Genomic DNA, 21,932 nt, shown 5'->3' with positions numbered 1-21,932 from the left:
GCTTTTCACTACTCCGTGTTGGTTACAGAAGTCAGTAAATTCTTCGCAATCAAATTGCTTTCCATTGTCAGAGACTATTTTGTGAGGCAAGCCATATCGACACACTATGTTTTTGATAACAAAGTCCAATGCTTTCTTGGCAGTTATTGTCTTCATAGGCTCAGCCTCTGTCCATTTGGTGAAGTAGTCTACTGCTACTATTGCATACTTTACCCCTCCTTTTCCTGTTGGCAATGACCCGATGAGATCTATTCCCCAAACCGCGAAGGGCCAAGGACTAGTCATCAGGGTGATTTCATTTGGAGGAGCTCTCGGTATGTTCGCGTACCTTTGGCACGAGTCACACTTTTAGACATAGTCTATACAATCTTTTTTCATTGTTGGCCAGAAGTACCCTTGCCTCAATATTTTCTTTGAAAGGCTGGGTCCTCCCGTATGATCTCCACAGAACCCTTCGTGGACCTCTAGCATGATTTGTCTAGCTTCAGGGTCCGATACACACCTTAAATAAGGCATGCTGAGTCCTCTCCGGTAGAGAATTTGATCCATCATCACCTAACGATGAGCCTGATATTGAATCTTCCGAGACAGTGCCCTCTCTTGGGGCAACTCACCTGTTGTTATGTATTTTATGATGGGGACCATCCAGCTGGGTTCTTGCCAACCGTTAGTGTGGTCTCTTTTATTTTGATGCTTGGTTCTGCCAAGAGTTCCACTGGTACTACCCCCAGCTCTTCGATTTTGCTATCCGAGGCTAACTTAGCCAGACAGTCCGCGTGGGCGTTCTTTTCTCGGGGGATTCTTTCTATTTTGTAGTCTGCGAACTCGTGGAGCAGTTCTCGGACTATTGTTACGTACGCGGCCATCCGCTCGCCGCGGGTTTGGTATTCTCCGGATACCTGGTTTACGACCAGTTGGGAGTTACTGTAGACTTCCACTCTTTTGGCTCCTACAGCTTTTGCCAATTTCAGCCTTGCTATCAGGGCCTCATATTCGGCCTCATTGTTTGAAGCTGCGAAGTCGAATCGGAGGGCCGCCTGGAGTCGCAGTCCAGTTGGTGATATCATAGCCACTCCGGCTCCAGAACCGTTCTCATTAGAAGCTCCGTCCACAAATACCTTCCACGTGGGGATTGGCGGTACCGGCGCATTTGCTGTTGCCTCAGCTTCGTTGCATTCAGTAATGAAGTCTGCCAAGGCTTGGCCTTTTATAGAAATCCGGGGGACGTAGTGCAAGTCGAATTGACTTAGTTCCATTGCCCACTTGAGGAGCCTTCCGGACGCTTCAGGCTTTTGGAGAACTTGCCGGAGTGGGTGGTTGGTCAGAATCTTGATCAGATGGGCTTGGAAGTATGGCCTTAACTTCCTTGACGCCATCAGGAGGCAACATACCAGTTTTTCAATGACCGGGTATCTCGTTTCGGCCCCTATCATGCGGTTACTGACATAGTACACGGGATGCTGAGTTTTTTCTTCTTCCCGGACCATGACAGCGCTGACCGCGTGTTCAGAGACGGCCAAATAAAGAAATAAGTCTTCTCCGAGGACGGGTTTCGATAGGATAGGAGGTTTGGCCATGTGGTCTTTTAGCTTTCTGAATGCCTCCTCGCACTCGTCCGACCATTCGAACTTTTGGCATTTCTTTAGCACGTTGAAGAAGGGTATGCACTTGTCCGTGGACCGTGAGATAAAACGGCTTAATGCCGCTACCTTTCCGATCAGGCTCTGCACATCTTTATGTTTCTTGGGGGATGGCATATTCAGGAGAGCCTGGATTTTTTCTGGATTTGCTTCAATCCCCCTTTGGCTGACTATGAAACCCAGGAACTTTCCTGATTTGACCCCGAAGGTGCATTTCTTTGGGTTGAGTTTCATGCCGTATCTCCGGACAACTTCAAAGCATTCTTCCAAGTCGCTTGCATGGCTGTTGCATGCTTTGGATTTGACGAGCATGTCGTCCACGTACACCTCCATGTTTCGCCCCAGGAGGCCTTTAAACATTCGGTTAACCATTCTTTGATAGGTTGCTCCGGCATTTTTTAGTCCGAAAGGCATGACTAGGTAGCAGTATACCCCCTTATCGGTCCTGAAGCTAGTGCACTCCTAGTCTGCCGTATGCATTTTTATTTGATTGTACCCAGCATAGGCATCCATGAAGGATAACAACTTGAATCCGGAAGTGGCATCTACCATTTGGTCGATCCTGGGCAGCGGGAAACAGTCCTTTGGACAAGCTTTGTTTAAATCAGTGAAGTCTATACAAACTCGCCAAGTTCCGTTCGGCTTGGGCACCAGGACCAGATTGGCCAGCCACTCCGGATAGTACACGTCGCGGATCATGCCGTTAGTCAAAAGTTTGTCCACCTCTTTCTCTAGAGCTTCGGCTTTCACCGAATCGAGCGGGCGTCTCTTTTGTTGGACAGGAGGCATGTTCGGATTGACATTGAGTACATGTGTGATGACACGAGGGCTTATGCCAGTCATGTCTTCTTGGCGCCATGCAAAGATGTCGATGGCGCCCTTCAGTGTTTTTATTATTTTGTCATTTTCCTCCGGATCTAGGTTTTTCCCTAACCGGAGTACTTTGGTGGAGTCGACGTCGCACACTGGTATTTCTTCGACGTCCTCCATTGGTTCCACGATTCTTTCGGACCCTACACGAGGATCCAACTCATCCTCTTCAGCCATTTCTGGCTCAGCGGACTCCCGGACCATAAGTACGGGCAGGTGGGTTGCGACACTATAACATTGCCTTGCTTCCCCCTGATTTCCCCTCATAGTCCCAACTCCGGCCTCCTGGGTAGGGAACTTTAGGCACAGATGCCGGATTGAAGTGACTGCGCCAAAGTCTACAAGGGCCGGTCGGCCGAGGATCGCGTTGTAGGCTGTCGGACAGTCCACCACCACGAAGGTGCAGTATTTAAATGTGCTCTTGGGAGTGTCCGGGCACAGAGTGACCGGGAGCCTCACTTTTCCCATTGGGATAAGTGTCGTCCCGTTAAACCCTATGAGCTGGGATCCACTAGGCGAGAGGTCACGATCTGTCAAGCCTATCACGGTAAGGCTTCTTTGAAGAGCAAGTTCACGGAACTCCCATTGTCAATTAAGACTCTGGCCACCACTTTATTCGCGATGGGGGTCTCTATGACTAACGGGTCGTGATGAGGGAAGCGCACCTTCTTGGCGTCTTCTTCCGTGAATGTGATGGGTTGGTCCATCAGCCGAGGCCTTTGAGCCGGGAGTTGAGTAACTTCCCATATCTCATTGTGTTTTGCGGCCCCGGCATATCGCTTCCGCTCCTTGCGAGTATTCCCTCCGATATGGGGACCTCCGGAGATCATGGCTACCCGTCCATTAGGCCGGGGCGGCAGTCCGGGGATATGCTGGGCGTCACCTGCGGGAGCAGCTGGAGCCAATACTCCGGCTGTACCCCCTGGTGTTCCCGGAGGCATACCCCCGGCCACCTGGCCCGGATTGAGGTGGTGCAACCTATTCTTGATCCACTCATAGAGGTGGCCCAATCGGATTAGATTTTCGATCTCGTCCTTAAGATTCTTACATTCATTGGTGCTATGACCAATGTCGTTGTGGTACTCGCATCTTTTGCTCGGATCTCTCCGGGAGCTGTCTTTGTACAACGGTTGTGGTCTCCGGTAGTGTGTATTTTTCCTAGTGGCAAAGTAAACACGTTCTTGGGAGTCCGATAGCTCCGTGTATTGAGTATATTGGGGGGTGTACCCCTTTTTCTGGTGCTTCTCTCCCGTCCGGGTGCTGCCTTTGGAGGACCTTTTACTCCTTGATCCCTGGGAAGGGCCTGTTAAGCTAGCAGCCGGAGCAGAATGTGAAGGAGCTTGCCCATTTACTCCGGACGGGTTGCCAAAATGAGAAGATGCTGGTGCCAAAGCTTGGCCCTGGCTATACCCAGGGGTAGCAGAGAACTGTATACCACTTGCTTGTGGGGTCGCAGTCGGGGCAGTACCCGAGGGCGATACTCCGGGCATAAACCCTGCTATTCCGGTGGGATAGTAGCCCCCATAAGCCACGATTTGGGCTTCTTCGAGATTGATGTATTTTTGGACTCTTTTCTGGAAGTCCTGGAGGCTAGCAGCTCCTTCTTGCTGCAACTCATTCCAGAAGGGAGTCCCAGTACGGATTCCTGCTTGGAGAAGTGCAAGCTGTTGTCCGTCATCAACCTTCTTGGTCTTCGAGGCTTCCTCTCGGAACCTCTTGATGTAATTCTTCAAGGTCTCGGTGGGCAGTTGCTTGATATTAGTCAAGGCACTGACCTCCAGGTTGACCTTTCTTGCGGCGACAAACTGTCTCCGGAAGTTGGTCTGTAGCTTGTTCCAACAGCCCACGGATCCTGGTTCCAGCTTTTTGGACCATTCCTCCGCGGACCCACTTAGAGTGAGTGGGAAGCACAGACACTTGGCGTCGTTGCTGACCCTCATGACCGTCATGACACGGTTGAACCGTGACAGGTGGTCGCTGGGATCGGAGTTCCCGGTATATGCTGCCATTTCGGGCATCTTGAAGTTTTTAGGGAGCTCCGCCTCTAGAATGTGCTTGGCACATGGCTCTCAATCCTCGCTGTCCGAATCAGAGTCGTCTCCCTTCTGCCTCCGGGAGACTCGGGCAATGTCTTTTCGGAGTATGGCGAGTTCCGCCATAATTCCTTCATTCAACGTACCCGAGGAAACCACGGGTCCGTATCTTTTTTGGTCAAGGTGATCCCGAAGGTCATCTTGGTTCCCATTGATTTGATTTCTCATATCAACAGGAGGACATCTCTGTCCTCTTCTCCCTCTACCCCCGGGTTCCTGGTGTACAGAAACGCTTTTTCGGTCCCCTCGATCCTGAGGGCCAAGACTCCCTTTTTGGGGCTTGCCCCTCTGTGGACCTTTCCCTTTAGGGAAATCTGAGCGGACCTTTCGCGAATCCTGCACCTTTTTCTTTCGCCCAGGGGTAGAAGTAGGGTTTTTTGTTTGATTCCCCTCAGCAGGATATCTTATAGGGCTAGGCTCCCTAGATTTCTGCTGCTGGGAATTAGGCGAAGATGTCGCTGGCTCCTTGTTGAGTCCAGCGGTCATTGCCTTGGGGTGCACGTGAATGCCAGCTGCTTCCATGGCTTTTTGCATGGCCAGCATCACTTCCTGCATTTTCTGATTTTGCGCTTTCTGAGCTTCGATCTCGGCTTCGTGATCGATAGTTTTTTGTCTAAGAAGCACCAGTTCTGAGTAACTACCTTCGTCATAGGCATACTCGTCGAGGTTTCCCTCGTAGTCATCATCGGGGACTATTTCTTCTTCCTCGGACTCCTCTGCTGCTCTTGAGGCTACATCTTCCTCGTTTGGGTCTTGAGCGTTTTCTAGAGGGCGAGGCTGACGAGTACTTCTTGTATCCACCATATTTGTGAAGTCAAATGCTTGTTTTGTAGCAGCTTTCTTCAGCTCTCAATGAAAGCACCAAAATGTTGACCGAGGTTTTCGGCAACTAATAAAATATGATTATACTGTTGAGCTGTAAGAAAGTGAGAGAAGGATTTTTACATGGTTGGGGTGTTAATGAGCCTTAGTCCACGAGTCTTTGTTATTAATGGATGTATTTAATACAGATTTTATACTTGGGAGAATGTCACCCTTATAAATACAGAGAATGTTCTTGGTGAGTATTTACTCTTCTTGCTCATATGCAGCCCAAGATTCTCGATCCCATTTAATGAGCTTTGAGGGGGTATTTATAGCGTTTTCCGGGAGCACCTTGCACTCCGGGTGCCTCCTCCGGGACCTATGCCCAGGATGTTTCCTAGTGGCACTTATCAAATATTTATAAATTATCTAATCCACGTGTTCCTGTCCGGTTGGTCCACGTATATTGGGTGAAATCAGGAGCAACATAATGTAAAATAATTTGAAATGAATACAAAATTTAATAAATTAAATATAGAAAGTAATTACTTAACTTAAATTTCTCTGCCCTTTAATTCTATTACGTGCATGGACTTCGTCCGACTAATCAAAGGAATAGCTTAAAATTAAAATTAAAAAGTTACAGCTAATAAAATAAATCTTAATAGACCAAAAGATTAGCTTAAAATTAAAGTAACAACTAATACGACCAACCGATTTGAGCGACTGTATGGACTTCGTCCGACTTATTGTCATTGATTATACGACCAACCGATTTGAGCGACTGTAAAGCGACAAAGGCGCCTACTTCAAGAGAATTAGGGAGGTCCTTGACGGCGCATGAGATCACTTAACGGAAGACAGAGGTCTCCTTTAGTGAATACACTACAAAAAGCTGCTACTTTAGTGATAATTTTTTTAGTCACAACATAATTTTTTTGTGACTAAATGTGACTTTTAGTCACAACATAAAGTTATTGTGACTAAAACATAGCATGTAAATACAAGTTATTACCAATTTAGTTTTAGTCATAACAAGTGTTGTGACTAAAAATACATTTAGTCACAATAAATTGTAATTTTTGTGACTAATACCTTTAGCCACAGACCTTTTATTCATAACATAGGAACGATAATTTATAATTAGTCACAATTTTCGTACTTTTAGTCACAAGTTTTGTTGTGACTAAAAGTAAGATTTTTCGTAGTGATATCTAATTTTATGATGAAACTGGATTAGTTTGTATGTTACGCAGTCATAAATAGTTTAATTAGATTACAATAAGAATTAAGATTATGTACGATTATTAAACTTTTCATGTTTAGATAGTGTCTTTTTTTTTTTTTAAATTTTTGAATCATTTCATATATTTTTAATAATTAATTATTAATAGTTATAAATTTGCAAAAATAAAGTATTATGTCACCAAAAAACTATAAGCAAAATGACTTTTTCAGTAATTATATATGATAATGGATAGTATATATTTTATTTCATAATGAAATAGTATAATAGATATATTGAAAAAAAAAATTATTTATATTCCAATAGTTAAATATATAACGTCTACATATATTTTTCTTTTGGCAAATAAATGTTTATTTATTTTTTTAATAATTATGATTATACATATTTATAATTACTACTAAAAGATATAAAATAGATGTTGGGATAATAATCTCACAAAATAATATCAAAATTTACTAAACCCAATTCCACTAGATCAGTGCTCAACTCCCTATTCTTAATCCTAGTTGGCATAGACTCAACCCACCTCTTGGAGATAATTAATTCTCTACCAGGTAATAGGGGTTCCAAACCCTTTATCATAATTATTACATGGTCTACCCAACTTATCAGTTACTCTAGCTGCCACATAAGAATGAATGGCCCTAGAGTCAAACAAAATAGAGTAATAAGAGTTGTTAACCGAGAGCTGACATGTAACAACTGAAGGGCTAGCTTCCGCATCAGTCTGAGTAAGAGCAAAAACCCTTACTAGAGTAGGTTTTGCCTTTGACTTCTGTTCTTCTTTCTTTAACTGTGGGCAATCTCTTTTATAGTGTTCAGTTACACCATACTGGAAACAACCTTGACCTCTACACTCACCCAAATGATGTTTCTTACAGTTAGGGCATTTTGGGTAAGTGTATTGATTCTTAAACCCACCCTGGCGGTTACCACAAACTTGGTTCCCTCGAAACCTTTTTTTTTTACTCGAGCCACTTTTCTCTTTTGATCAGTACTGGTTGAGTCACTACCACCCCTACCATAACCAGAGGTAGGAGGACCAGTGGCTCCACTAATAATCTGAGTCCATCGGGGCTCCTGAATACACTCAACTGCACCCAAAACTTGCAATGCTTTCCCCCACCATATAAGCATAAGTGGTGGCATCATCCGTCGTAATCATCAGGTCGTGTCTAATCTTGGGATTCAACCCATCCAAACACTTCTCTTTCTTGCTAAATTCAGTTGGCACTATTCCTGAGGCCAACCTAGCGAGTCGGTCAAACTGTGTTGTATACTCTGTAACTGACATATTCTTCTTTTGAGTCAATTGTGTGAACTCCTTTCTTTTTGCCTTACGGACAACCTCATTGTAGTATTTTGCATTAAACAACTCTTGAAATTCTTCCCAGGTAATTATGGTCATGTCTCGGGTGAAGGATACCATGTCCCTCCAAACTAAGGCATCCTCCTAAAACTGAAACATTTCACAAGCCACTCTATCATTGTTAGTGACTCCCATAAAATTCAAAGTCTTGGTAATAATAGTTAGTCATTGCTCAGCTTTCATAATGTCTCGACCTCCTAGAAAGACTACAGGTGCTTGCTTACTGAACCTTTCATAAAGTGGTTCTATTCGGTTGGCAATGGAAACTAGCCCTACTTGCATAACAGCAGCATGAGCCATCTACACCTTAGGAGTAGGCATTGTAAGAGCACCCTGCTATCTCAAACGTCAAATATCTTCATCTTGCTCATTAATCCTAGCTTGCATTTTAGCAAACCTACATTCCTAATCCTGGGTAGCCTGCGGTGGGTTAACATCACCCCGAACGCGTACCCTACCTCTTGGGCCTATGCCTCAGCCACAAATATTAAAGGAAACTGAACTCCCTAACTACCATTGGATCCGACCGAATTAATTTGGCTTCTCGTGTTCTGCCTAGCGTCTATTCTATTAGAACAACCTGCAATACCATGAGCTAGCCTTGTCAGATCGTGATCAAGGTTAAATTTTAATTACTGCTTACTTAAGAAAATAAAACATGCACCTATTTAACTATCAGGCTACTAACATGCTCCCTATCAGGCTTTTCTCATTACTTACTAATAGAACAAACTACTAAAGCATAAAAGGCTTACTGAACCGTGAGTTGAGCTTTCCTCTGATGAAGATTGTATATATCCTGACGATCTTTGAAAGATAACCTGGCAGCTCTGATACCAAATTGTAACACCTTACCGAAATAGGCATGTTATCATAATTTCTTAATGTTGTTCACACCTTTGCTAATGAAAGGGTTTATGGGAAAACGTAGATAATTTAATTTTTTTTAATTAAACTTTAAACTTAATTAATTAAAATGTTTACATAATACAGGATCCCGTCTTTAAAATTTACAATTGTTTTACAAAATATTTAGTTGCAAAAGTTGTCACTTAGGGATTACCAAAATAAAGCCTATTGCCCCAAAGATCGAACACTCAGGTCTAATCACCCCGATATGTACAATTTTTACTAGCTCGAGCTCACTATTATTCAATTTTAGCCTTGCCCTTACCTACACATGCAATCAATATATGTGAGTCAACAGACTCAGTAGAAAAAGATAATCATAACATAACATAAACCAGATTATAACTAGGTGCCCATACACCTAATTATAACCCTATCTCGTGTCCCATGCGTACTGAGTCTAAATCGTTCCTACGACAATACTATTTACCATAATATCAGCCTATACTCGGTACTCTAGTCGTGCCGATGTGTTAGCATCAATCAATACTTTACCAAACATATATCTATCGGTATTCAATGCAATTTTATGTACAATAATTCTACCATTACTGATATGTTATCTAACAAGCATTCATAAACATGAACTCTAAACATGTATTCATATATGCATATTGTTATACTAATCTTACCTTGATTTTCAAATTCAGGTGTGCAGATCAACCTAAGTGGAAACTGTTGTTTGGCGATTTATAGGCTCATAAGTCATAACATTCATAAAACTTATTAAGTGATACGCTAAATCACTTTTTAGGGACTTAAAATTAAAACTAGAAGTTTTTCCATCGATGGATAGCGTGACAATACCCTAAATATCACTAAAACACAAAAAAATTAGGGTTCTAAAACTACTAAAATTGGTAAATTGGATTCCCAAAATGAAAATCGGTTCCTAGGATTTTGCTTGGGGAAACGATTAACTAGTTCTACAGGAATGCCATAATCGATTAATCGGTTCTCTGTAGGAAACCCTAAAAACTTCACCAACAACTCAATTTAACCCCAAATCGAACCAAACCTTCCAAAATACCTAATTAAGCCACAACAAATATAATTTAAGCAATAAAAAAAATAATAAGCCCCTAAAATGAAATTCACTATTAAAGAGCAAAGTTTGAGCTTAAAAGCTCAAACTTTGTCTAGGCTCAAGAATAACAACCAAAACAGATCAAAATTAACATAATTAACCATAAAACAACCCAACAAATAAAACCCTAAACAAGTAGCTCGTATAGAAATCAAAACCCTAAAATGAAAGCATGAAACCTTACTTTAGCTGTGAAAAACAAGAAGAAGAAGATTACTTAAGTTAGCTAGATCAATTCCTCAAATCTTAAGATGAAAAGCCTATGATTTTAGACTGAAATGAAAGGCAAATCTCCTTGGTTGTTGCCCTAAGATTGGTCGAGCAAATAAGAAAAAAAAAAGAGAGTTTGCTGTCGACAATGCCAATTCCGATAACTTTTCTAGAGTTTGCTGTTGGTGCTGAAAAATTCGCAGGAGTAGTTGCCGGTGTCTAGAAAGTCGCCGGACTTGCTGCCGGCACTGGAAAAGTCATCAAAATTAGCATTGTTGTCGAAAAAATCACCAAAAAAATCAAATTTTTTTAGTTAATTCTCACACTTCAAATTATAGGTCAGGATATTTTTTTTTTCAAATTTTGTTTCATAGCGATATTTTTTTATTGTTACAGTATCATTCCTGTAAATTTTTGAAATTTTTTGAATAGTTTATGCCAAAAACAGAGTTCTTGATATTCTAGTTTACCACGTGTGTTCAAAAAACTTCAAACGTATTTTCAGCACTATGAACTATTCGAAATTTTTTAAAAATTTATAGAGATGATGTTGTAAGCATAACGAACACTGCCATCTCGCAAACTGCATTGGCAAGTCCTGGGATGATTAAGGTTTTAGCTAATTCACTACAAGAAAGAAGGCTTTTGTCGGCGCAAATGCGCCAGTAAACTTTTGTCGACGCATAAATATTGGTAATTCTTATACCGTAAATACTTGATCAGTAAAACATGTTTTGTTGACGCATTTACGAATTTAAGTCAGCAAAACTGCTTTGCACCGACAATTTTCTTTGCTAGCAAAAAGTGGCCCACCCTTGTTAATTGTTGGCTAAAAGATCATTGAAAACTTTTGTCGACACAATTATACGTCATTGAAAGTTAGTGCGCTTTTTTTTTTGGCAAGTGAAGTGTTACCGGTATTGATGCGTGCGCAATATAATTTACCGACGTCAAAATAAAGATTTGTGTATTAAATTAATTTAAATATTTATAAATATTAATATATTATTTGTATTATTATTATTATTATTATTATTATTAGGAGTTGTTGACCGAGGTTTTCGGCAACCAATAAAATATGATTATAATAATGAGCTGTAAGAAAGCGAGATGAAGACTTTTTACGTGGTTGGGGCGTTAATGAGCCTTAGTCCACGAGCCACTGCTATTAATGGATATCTTTAATACAGATTCTACACTTGGGAGAATGTTTCTCTCTTTAATACAAGGAATGTTCTTGGTGAGTTTTTTCTCTTCTTGCTCTTTAGCAACCAAGATTCTCCGACCCCATTAAATGAGCTTTGAGGGGGTATTTATAGTGTTTTGGTGGGGCAATCCCTAGAATTGTTCTTACACATGTGTCTGTAAGTATCCATAAAGTTGGGCATTTCCGATGAATATACCATGGGTGATGCATGGTCAAATCCCTAGGTGCTGTAGGGTTTTTATGGAGGATGTCCTTTTTGTCTTATGATTGACGTGACTCTTCGCAGGGTAGCCGTCGCTAGACTTAAATGATCATTACTGTAGCGCTGCTGTTTGGGGGTTGTGCTGTCAGACTTTATTGCGTGTTACAGTCCCAACACGCTTCCTCCCATGCAGCATTAAATGCGACTTGATCTCTCGGGAGAGACCTGACACATCCCGGAGTGCCTTCAAGCTATGCTCACTTCCGGGAGTACCTTGTACTCCGGGTCTATCCTCCGGGATCCATGCGAATAACGCTTCCTGGTGTCATAAAAAGACTTAGCAGTTCTTCCCAAATAATTTGATCCACGTGTCCCCTCTTGACTGGTCCACGTATATTGGGCGAATTTAGGAGTAACATTTACCCCCCAAGCCTTGTTTACTTAGTAAAAATAAACCAAGGCTTGTTCAAGTGTCTCCAGTTGGCCCCTCGTTTCCCTAGCTCGAGCCTCGAGCGCGTGGGGGCACATTAAATGATGTTATTTAATGCGACAATACGTTTGTTCGCAGGAATGTTTCCAGCCGCCTCCTCGGTCTTATGTTACGACTTGGGGGCGCGTGAAGGTGTGTCTTAATGGCATTAAATGCAGTGATTCACTTTTGCAGAGGTCGATTCGTTTCGCGCCCCATGATTGATGCGGCGCATTGATGGTGTCAGGCGGATACTCAAACGTTTGCACCGCCTTAATGGTAGATTGATCTAGCCCGTTGATCTTTTGGGAATTCGAATCGTGCGTTTCCCCTACCGTACGATCGGTAGGTGAAGACGCCTGTTCCTCATGCACTTTTGCCTATAAAAGCCACCACCTTTCCCACACTTCGGTTACTTTCCATTCCTTACCATTTTTGCTCGAATTTCTCAGAGAGAAAATTCCTCGAAGTAGCACAAATCGCCTTACCATCTAAACACTTCTTTTAACTTTCCGGTGTTCGGTTTTGCCAGTGCTTCTCAACTCCCGTTCAACCATACCCAGTACCCCCAGTTCAACAATCAACTGTAAGTTTTTCGGCATCTTTAAGAACATGCTTACATTTATTTTGTTTGTTTTCTGGGTTCGCACTTAGAGATTTCTGGAGTGTGGGTGTTTGAGTTCTTCGAGTTCTGCTTTACGTTTTACCGTATTAGTTGTAGAGTCGCCACTGTTTTGCCTCTGTCGTAGGCGTACAGTTTTGTTTGAAGAAGGCCGTGTATCCTTCGTTTAGCAATCGCTTAGGGCATAGGAAGACTTTTCTCTTTTCTTTTCCTTTTTGCAAAACCACTTTTACTGCGATTTTACTGCACCCGACACTTGTTCAGGGATCCTCTTTTGAGTTTCCCAGGTGACACGTGTCCGGAGGGGGCCTCTTTCCAGCGGTTAGGGGACCCCCACTCCCTTTTTTCTGATTTAGGGTTTGGTATGGAGCCTAACTGCTGGGTTTTTTTTTCTATTTCTTTTGTTTTTCTCAGTGCACAACATGTTTGCTTCTGGCTCGAAGTCTTCGAAGAAGAAAGGGAAAAACATTGCCACCCTGGAGGAGGTTTCTCTGGGACCTGTTGCCCAGGAAGGGTACAAGTCCCGCGCCACCGGGTGGGAAGCGGCCGAGCTTCGATCGACCCTGACCTGCCCTCACCAGCTGGAGAACATTATTAATGTGGCTGGGATCAAACCCTCTACCTCAGGGACCTTCCACCGGCCTCCTCGTGACTCGGAGACGCCCAACCTCAACTATGATGGCTTTGGGGCTTGGAGTCAGACCCATCTGATGGCCGGTGCAATGCTCCCGCTCCAGGATTATTTTGTTAATTTTCTTGTATTTGTCGGCCTTGCGCCATACCAACTCATTCCTCAAGCTTACCGCCTGCTCTCAGGCTTATTTATTTTTTACTCCGCGCGCGGCTGGGGGTCTCCCAGCCCGGCGGAGATTTTATATTTTTATGAACTTGTATCCGTCCCCAAGAAAGGGGACAAACTTAAGGATGGTTTTTACGGGTTCCGGATCCACCCTGCTAACGAAGGGGTGGTTCCGTATAATAGGCAGACTCATGTTAAGGAGTACCGCCACCGATTTTTCTTCTCCTCCGGGTTTAGGGCCGTGGGCCATCCGGAGCTTCTCACGGAGTGGGTGCGGATCCCACCTTACCAGCGGACGCTCACCACTCAGGCCTTCCTTCGAAGGGCCCAAGCCTTCGCCTCCTACGACCATGCCGATCTGGATGTCGGGGGCCTGGTCACCACGGAGAATTGTAGAAAGGCTAAACTTATCCTTTCTCACCAATCCGTGGATGACTCCAACCTCTCCAAGGTCATCTGCCCTAACGTGAGGGCGCCGGTTGCGGAGAAGGCCTTCCGGGATGAGCTCATTGCTACGGCAGAGAAGAAGTACCAAGATTATCTCTACCGGAAGGCCCAGGAGAAGGCGTATTCTAGTGCCCAGGCTGCCTCTGGGAGAGGGCTTCGCGTGGGGAGCCCGGTGGTGCGAAGGAGCCAAGCCATTGGCGGGAAGTCCGAGGCAAAATTTTTTGACAAGATTCTTCAAGAAGAGATTGGAGGTCCTTCCGCCGGGGGGCCCCTTCGTCTTGAAGGTTCTTCTGAGAACCAGACTTCCCGGCCTCAGCCTTCAGTCCCCGAACCAAACTCGGGTGCTCCCGGTGCTAGCACTTCTGGTGCTGGTGGTAAGTCTCCTTTGATAATTCAGTATGTCCCTTCCGTTGATGAATATACCAGTCGTAGGCCCATAGGGTTCGACGAGCGTCTCCGTAGGTTTAAGATGCCGTCGACCCGGTGGGGGGATCATTTGAAGGAATTTTATTTTACAAACTTAGGAGATTACCTAGGTCGGTCCCGGATGGGCTCCGGCCCTCCGGAACCTATTCCCTTAAGTCCGTCGGCTTACATAGCGTCCAGCTGGTTTCGGCCCTCGGACAGTTATCTTGGAGATGATGCTGCCAGCATTAAAGTTCAGGACTTTGCTAGGGCCGAATTAGGGAGTCCGGGTAGGAGTAGTTTATTTGCTGCACCTTTTTGTAAGTAGTTTCTCACGGACTTCTAACACTTGCTTATTTTATTGGAACAGGTGCCTCCATGGACGCCATCTTGGAACGGCTTGCCGGGGTCCATACTCCGGTGGCTCCTCCGGCTTTCACCCCCTCTCCCCCGGCTCCTTCCTTGAAGGTTTCTTCCGGCGCTCCTCCCGAAACCATCGACTTAGTGGATGACGAGGAGGTGCTTCCGGGAGAAGGCCAGGGGAAAGGGTGGGACTTCTCGGAGGAAGCCGCCGAGGGTACTGGAGAGCCTCAAGCCCCTCCAGTGGTAGCAGAGGAGGACGAGGAGGAGCCTGAAGTGGCTCTGATTCGCAAGCGTAAGGGCAAGATGATTGCCCAGGACGAGCCGAAGAGGCCTCGGAGGGCCGACACTCCCGCTCATGGCCTAGACGGCGGGGTTTCTCCGATGGAGGAAAATCCTGCTCCTCCTCACATTGATCTTACCCCGGTCCCGGGGGATGAGGTGAGGCAAGAGCTTCGCATAGCTAAACACAACTATGCTATGGATGAGTACTCCCGGGGGTATGCTGAGGTGGAGGCCCTTAGGAGGATTCTGCGGGCCGAGGTTGAGGCGAGTATCAATCATCCGGACTATCATGATCCGTGGAACCTTAACCTGGACCCTCTAACGGACTGGTTCCGTCCCCTCCTAGGGCCCACTTTGGCTCCCTTTGCCGCGGAAATGACCGGTGAGTTCGCTTCTCAGCTTACACGCTGTGCGCCCAAACGGTTCGCCACCTGCGCTTCTCTGAACTCCATCTTCCAGGTCCAGGACCTCAGCCATTCCCTCACGGTGGTAAGTACTTCGCAATTTCTTGCATTTCCTTTTTTGTTGTTTGCCTTTTGTTTTCTTCCTTTGAGAAATTTTTTCTTATACCCCGTTATGGTTCAGCTTGCTGCTGAGGCTGGTCGCCTCTCCAGGAATATCATAAACCACGGCTTCGCTCTGTCCGACTTTGGGGACATGAACGACGTCCGGAAGGTCCTCCAGGATCTCACGGCGGAGAGGCAGATCTATCAAGAGGCTGCCGAGCGCCAGAAGCAATGGCCAAGGCCAAGGAAGAGAAAGCCAAGGCCAGGGAGGAGGAGGCCATCCGGAGGGAGGCTCAGGCGGAGGACATGATCCAGGCCGAGGCCCAGCGGAGAGGCAGGATGGAGGCCCATCATCAGGAGGAGCTAAGGGCTCAAACCGAGGCTGCCGAGAAGGCTAGGCGAGATCTTCGGGAGGCCAGGGAGGCTTTGGATGAAATGGCCGCCAAGGTGAGGTCTCTAGAGGAGACTCACCAGTCGGATATCGAATCCAAGGCCGCTCTGGCTGCGGAATTGAAGGAGCTTCGGGACTACAAAGATCAGTCTATCAGGAAGGCTAAGAGGGCCGAGCTCCTTTCTCCCGTCTCCTGTGCCCGGTGCCCGAAGCGCTTTGATGATGGTGTCTACATGGCTTGGGCCACCAATGATCAGAGTATCAAGCTTTCCTTTTATCCCAAACCCGAGGACATGATTGCCAAATTTCGGGAAAAGAAGAAGAGGCTTGATGCTGAGCTTGAGGCACGGATCGGACCTCGTCTTCCGCCGCGGGCTGACTGAGCTGCCATATTATTGACCCAGATTGTACCCGTTCTCTTTATAACTCTTTTTTTTTTTTGTCTATACTTGCTGCTGCCTTAGAACAATTTACATACAGGCGGCATCTTTTATTTGAAGGGGAGACAATTTAAGGCCTGTCCCCGGGCCATTTATATGTGTATGACCTAACCTTCGGGCTAGGATATTTTATTTTTTTTTTATTTATATATATGTGCGATCTTTTTTCACACTTTATATATTTCAACCTGTCCTTTGGCTCAGGGTTTCATACTTACGCTCTTTATTTTTGCGCATGTTTTTTGACCTGCCCTTTGGGTCAGGATATTTTACTTAGCTTGACCTGCCCTTTGGGTCAGGATATTTTACTTAGCTTGACCTGCCCTTTGGGTCAGGATATTTTACTTAGCTTGTTTTTGTTTGTCCGTGCGGTATACCCTAGTACCCCCCTGAGTGGCATAGAAACTTTGTTTTTAAGGCACTCAGTTTTATTTAATATAGAGGAGGCATACATTTGGACGGTACAAACCCTTTGAACAAAAGCTAAGTCTAATTCGCTACTGGTAGTATTTTCTGAGGTGATCGGCATTCCAGGCTCTTGGGACAGTAGTTCCGTCCATTCTTTTCAGTTTGTAAGTGCCAGAACCGATTTCGTCCTCGATTTCATATGGTCCTTCCCAATTTGGTCCAAGTACCCCCACTCCGGGTTCTTGGGTGGCTGGGAAGACCCTTCTTAGGACCATGTCACCAATAGCGAACTTTCTGTTTTTAACCTTGGAGTTAAAATACTTGGTCACCTTCCTTTGATAAGCGGCCATCCGTATTTGGGACTCATCCCGTAGTTCTTCGACTTGATCCAGAGCTTCTTGGAGCAGGGCCTGATTAGTGGCCGGATCGTAGGTCGTTCTCCTGTGGGATGGGAATAATGTTTCCACCGGGACCATTGCTTCACAACCGTATGCCATTGAGAACGGCGAGTGACCTGTTGTGGTTCGGGGTCGTCCGGTAGGCCCACAATACCCTTGGCAATTCTTCAGGCCAGTTATTTTTACAAGCCAGCAGCTTCTTTTTCAAGGTGACCTTTAGGATTTTATTGACTGCCTCCGCCTGGCCGTTTGTTTGAGGTCGGCTACCGCGAGAAGCTTTTCACTACTCCGTGTTGGTTGCAGAAGTCAGTAAATTCCTCGCAATCAAATTGCTTTCCATTGTCCGAGACTATTTTGTGAGGTAAGCCGTATCGACACACTATGTTTTTGATAACAAAGTCCAACGCCTTCTTAGCGGTTATTGTCTTCATAGGCTCAGCCTCTGTCCACTTGGTGAAGTAGTCCACTGCTACTATTGCATACTTTACCCCTCCTTTTCCCGTAGGTAGAGACCCGATGAGATCTATGCCCCAGACCGCGAAGGGCCAGGGGCTTGTCATCAGCGTGATCTCATTTGGAGGGGCTCTCGGTATGTTTGCGTACCTTTGGCACGAGTCACACTTTTGGACATAGTCTATACAATCTTTTTTCATTGTTGGCCAGAAGTATCCCCTACCCAATATTTTCTTTGAGAGGCTGGGTCCTCCCGTATGATCTCCACAGAACCCTTCATGGACCTCCAGCATGATTTGTCTAGCTTCAGGGTCCGATACACACCTTAAATAAGGCATGCTGAGTCCTCTTCGGTAGAGAATTTGATCCATCATTACATAACGATGAGCCTGATACTGAATCTTTCGAGACAGTGCCCTCTCTTGGGGCAACTCACCTGTGGTTATGTATTTTATGATGGGAACCATCCAGCCGGGTTCTTGCCCAACCGTTTGTGTGGTCTCTTTTATTTTGATGCTTGGCTCTGCCAAGCGTTCCACGGGTACTACCCCCAGCTCTTCGATCTCACTGTCCGAGGCTAGCTTAGCCAGACAGTCCGCGTGAGCGTTCTTTTCTCGGGGGATTCTTTCTATTTTATAGTCCGTGAACTCGTGGAGCAGTTCTCGAACTATTGTTACGTACGCGGCCATCCTTTCGCCGCGGGTTTGGTATTCTCCGGATACTTGGTTTACGACCAGCTGGGAATCGCTGTAGACTTCCACTCTCTTGGCTCCTACAGCTTTAGCCAATTTTAGCCCTGCTATTAGGGCCTCATATTCGGCTTCATTGTTCGAAGCTGTGAAGTTGAATCGGAGTGCTGCCTGGAGCCGCAACCCGGTAGGCGATATCATAGCCACTCCGGCTCCTGAACCGTTTTCATTTGAAGCTCCATCCACAAATACTCTCCAAGTGGGGATGGGTGGCTCCGGAGTATTGGCTGTTGCCTCGGCTTCATTACATTCGGTGATGAAGTCCGCCAAGGCTTGGCCTTTTATGGAAATCCGGGGCACGTAATGCAAGTCAAACTGACTCAGTTCCATTGCCCATTTGAGGAGTCTTCCGGAGGCTTCAGGTTTTTGGAGAACTTGCCGGAGTGGATAATTGGTCAAAATTCTGATCGGATGGGCTTGGAAGTATGGTCTCAACTTCCGTGATGCCATCAGGAGGCGGAATACTAGCTTTTCAATGACCGGGTACCTTGTCTCGGCCCCTATCATGCGTTTACTAACATAGTACACGGGGTGCTGAATCTTTTCTTCCTCCCGGACCAATGCAAAGATCGACCGCATGTTCGGAGACGGCCAAGTAAAGGAACAAGTCTTCTCCAAGGACGGGCTTTGATAGGATAGGAGGTTTGGCCATATGGTCTTTTAACCTTTTGAATGCCTCCTCGCATTCCTCCGTCCATTCGAACTTTTGGCATTTCTTCAGTATGTTGAAGAAGGGTATGCACTTGTCCGTGGATCGTGAGATAAAACGGCTCAGTGCGGCTACCTTTCCGGTCAAACTTTGCACGTCCTTATGTTTTTTGGGGGATGGCATGTCCAGGAGAGCTTGGATTTTTTCCGGGTTCGCCTCAATCCCCCTCTGGCTGACTATGAAGCCCAGGAATTTTCCCGATTTGACCCCGAAGGTACACTTTTTCGGGTTGAGCTTCATGCCGTATCTCCGGACGACTTCGAAGCATTCTTCCAAGTCGCTTGCATGGCTATTGCATGCTTTGGATTTGACGAGCATGTCGTCTACATATACTTCCATGTTTCGTCCCAGGAGGCTTTTAAACATCCGGTTAACCATTCTTTGATAGGTTGCTCCGGCATTTTTCAGTCCGAAAGGCATGACTAGGTAACAGTATACCCCCTTATCGGTCCTGAAGCTAGTGCACTCCTGGTCTGCCGTATGCATCTTTATTTGATTGTACCCAGCATAGGCATCCATGAAAGATAGCAGTTTAAATCCGGAGGTGGCGTCCAACCATCCGGTCAATCTGGCAATGGAAAGCAGTCCTTTGGGCAGGCTTTGTTTAGATCTGTGAAATCTATGCAAACCCGCCAAGTCCCGTTTGGCTTGGGCACCAGGACCGGATTGGCTAGCCATTCCGGATAGTATACGTCGCGGATCATGCTATTGGACAAAAGTTTATCCACCTCTTTCTCTAAGGCCTCGGCTTTCGCCGAGTCGAGCGGGCGTCTCTTTTGTCAGACAAGAGGCATGTCCGGGTTGACGTTGAGGACATGGGTGATGACATGAGGGCTGATGCCGGTCATGTCCTCTTGGCGCCATGCAAAAATGTCAATGGCGCCCTTCAGTGTTTTTATTATTTTATCCTTTTCCTCCGGATCTAGGCCTCTCCCTATCCGGAGTACTTTGGTGGAGTCGTCGTCGCACACTGGTATTTCTTCGATGTCCTCCATTGGTTCTACGACCCTTTCGGATCCTATACGAGGATCCAACTCGTCTTCTTCGGCCTTCTCTACTTCAGGGGGCCCCCGGACCATGAGCACTGGCAAGTGGGTGGCAACGTTGTAACATTGTCTGGCCTCCCCTTGATTTCCCCTCACCGTTCCGACTCCGGCTTCCTGGGTAGGAAATTTTAGGCATAGGTGTCGGATGGAAGTTATTGCACCAAAGTCGACGAGGGCCGGTCGGCCTAAGATTGCGTTGTAGGCTGTTGGACAGTCTACTACCACGAAGGTGCAATACTTGAACGTGCTCTGGGGAGTATCCGGGCACAGGGTAACTGGGAGCCTGACTTTTCCCATCGGGATTAGAGTTGTCCCGTTAAACCCTGTGAGCTGCGATCCGCTAGGAGAGAGGTCCCGGTCGGTCAACCCTATCGCAGTGAAGGCCTCTTTGAAGAGCAGGTTCACGGAACTTCCATTATCAATCAGGACCCTAGCCACTACTTTATTTGCAATGGGGGTCTCTATGACCAGCGGGTCGTGATGAGGAAAACGCACTGTCTTGGCGTCCTCTTCCGTGAACGTTATGGGCTGGTCCATTAGCCGAGGCCTTTGAGCTGGGAGTTGAGTGACCTCCCACACCTCACTGTGCCTTGCGGCCTCGGCGTATCTTTTTCGCTCCTTTCGAGTGTTACCTCCGATATGGGGACCTCCGGAGATCATAGCTACCCGTCCATTAGGCTGGGGCGGTAGTCCGGGTATATGCTGGGTGTCACCTGCGGGAGCAGCTTTAGGCAATGCTCCTGCTGTACCCCCTGGTGTTCCCGAAGGCATGCCCCCTACCACCTGCCCCGGGTTAAGGTGGGGTAACCTATTCTTGATCCACTCATAGAGGTGGCCCAACCGGATCAGATTCTCAATCTCATCTTTGAGATTTTTACACTCGTTGGTGCTGTGGCCAATGTCGTTGTGATATTCGCACCTTTTACTCGGATCTCTCCGGGAGCTGTCCCTGTACAATGGCTGGGGTCTCCGGTAATGCGTATTCTGCCTTGTGGCAAAATAGACACGTTCCTGAGAGTCCGTGAGCTCTGTGTACTGGGTGTATTGGGGTGCGTATCCCTTCTTTTGGCGCTTCTCTCCCGTTCGGGTGCTGCCCTTGGAAGACCTCTTGCTTCTAGACCCCTGGGTAGGGCCTGTTAAGCTAGCGGTTGGGGCAGCCTGTGAAGGAGCCCGTCCATTCACCCCGGACGGATTGCCGTAATGGGAAGATGCCGGGGGCAGAGCTTGGTTGTATCCGGGAGTAGCAGAAAACTGTATGCCACTAACCGGAGGGGTCGCGGTCGGGACAGTACCCGAGGGCGATACTCCTGGCATGTATCCTGCTATCCCGGTGGGATAATAGCCTCCGTAAGCCACGATCTGGGCTTCTTCGAGGTTAATATATTTTTGGACTCGCTTCTGGAAGTCCTGAAGGCTAGCAGCGCCTTCTTGCTGTAGTTCGTTCCAGAAGGGAGTCCCAGTGCGGATTCCTGCTTGGAGAAGCGCAAGCTGTTGTCCGTCGTCGACCTTCTTGGTCTTCGAGGCTTCCTCTCGGAACCTCTTGATGTAATTCTTCAAGGTCTCGGTGGGTAGTTGCTTGATGTTGGTCAAGGCACTAACCTCCAAATTGACCTTCCTGGCGGCGACAAATTGTCTCCGGAAGTTGGTTTGGAGTTTGTTCCAACATCCCACCGATCCTGGTTCTAGTTTCTTGAACCATTCCTCTGCCGAACCGCTCAGAGTGAGGGGGAAGCATAGGCATTTGGCGTCATTGCTGACCCGCATGACCGTCATGACTCGGTTGAATCGTGACAAGTGATCGCTGG

Source organism: Cannabis sativa, chromosome 4 (genome assembly GCF_029168945.1).
Source record: "Cannabis sativa cultivar Pink pepper isolate KNU-18-1 chromosome 4, ASM2916894v1, whole genome shotgun sequence".
NCBI classification, from domain to species: Eukaryota; Viridiplantae; Streptophyta; class Magnoliopsida; order Rosales; family Cannabaceae; genus Cannabis; species Cannabis sativa.
This window is presented reverse-complemented; position numbering follows the sequence as displayed.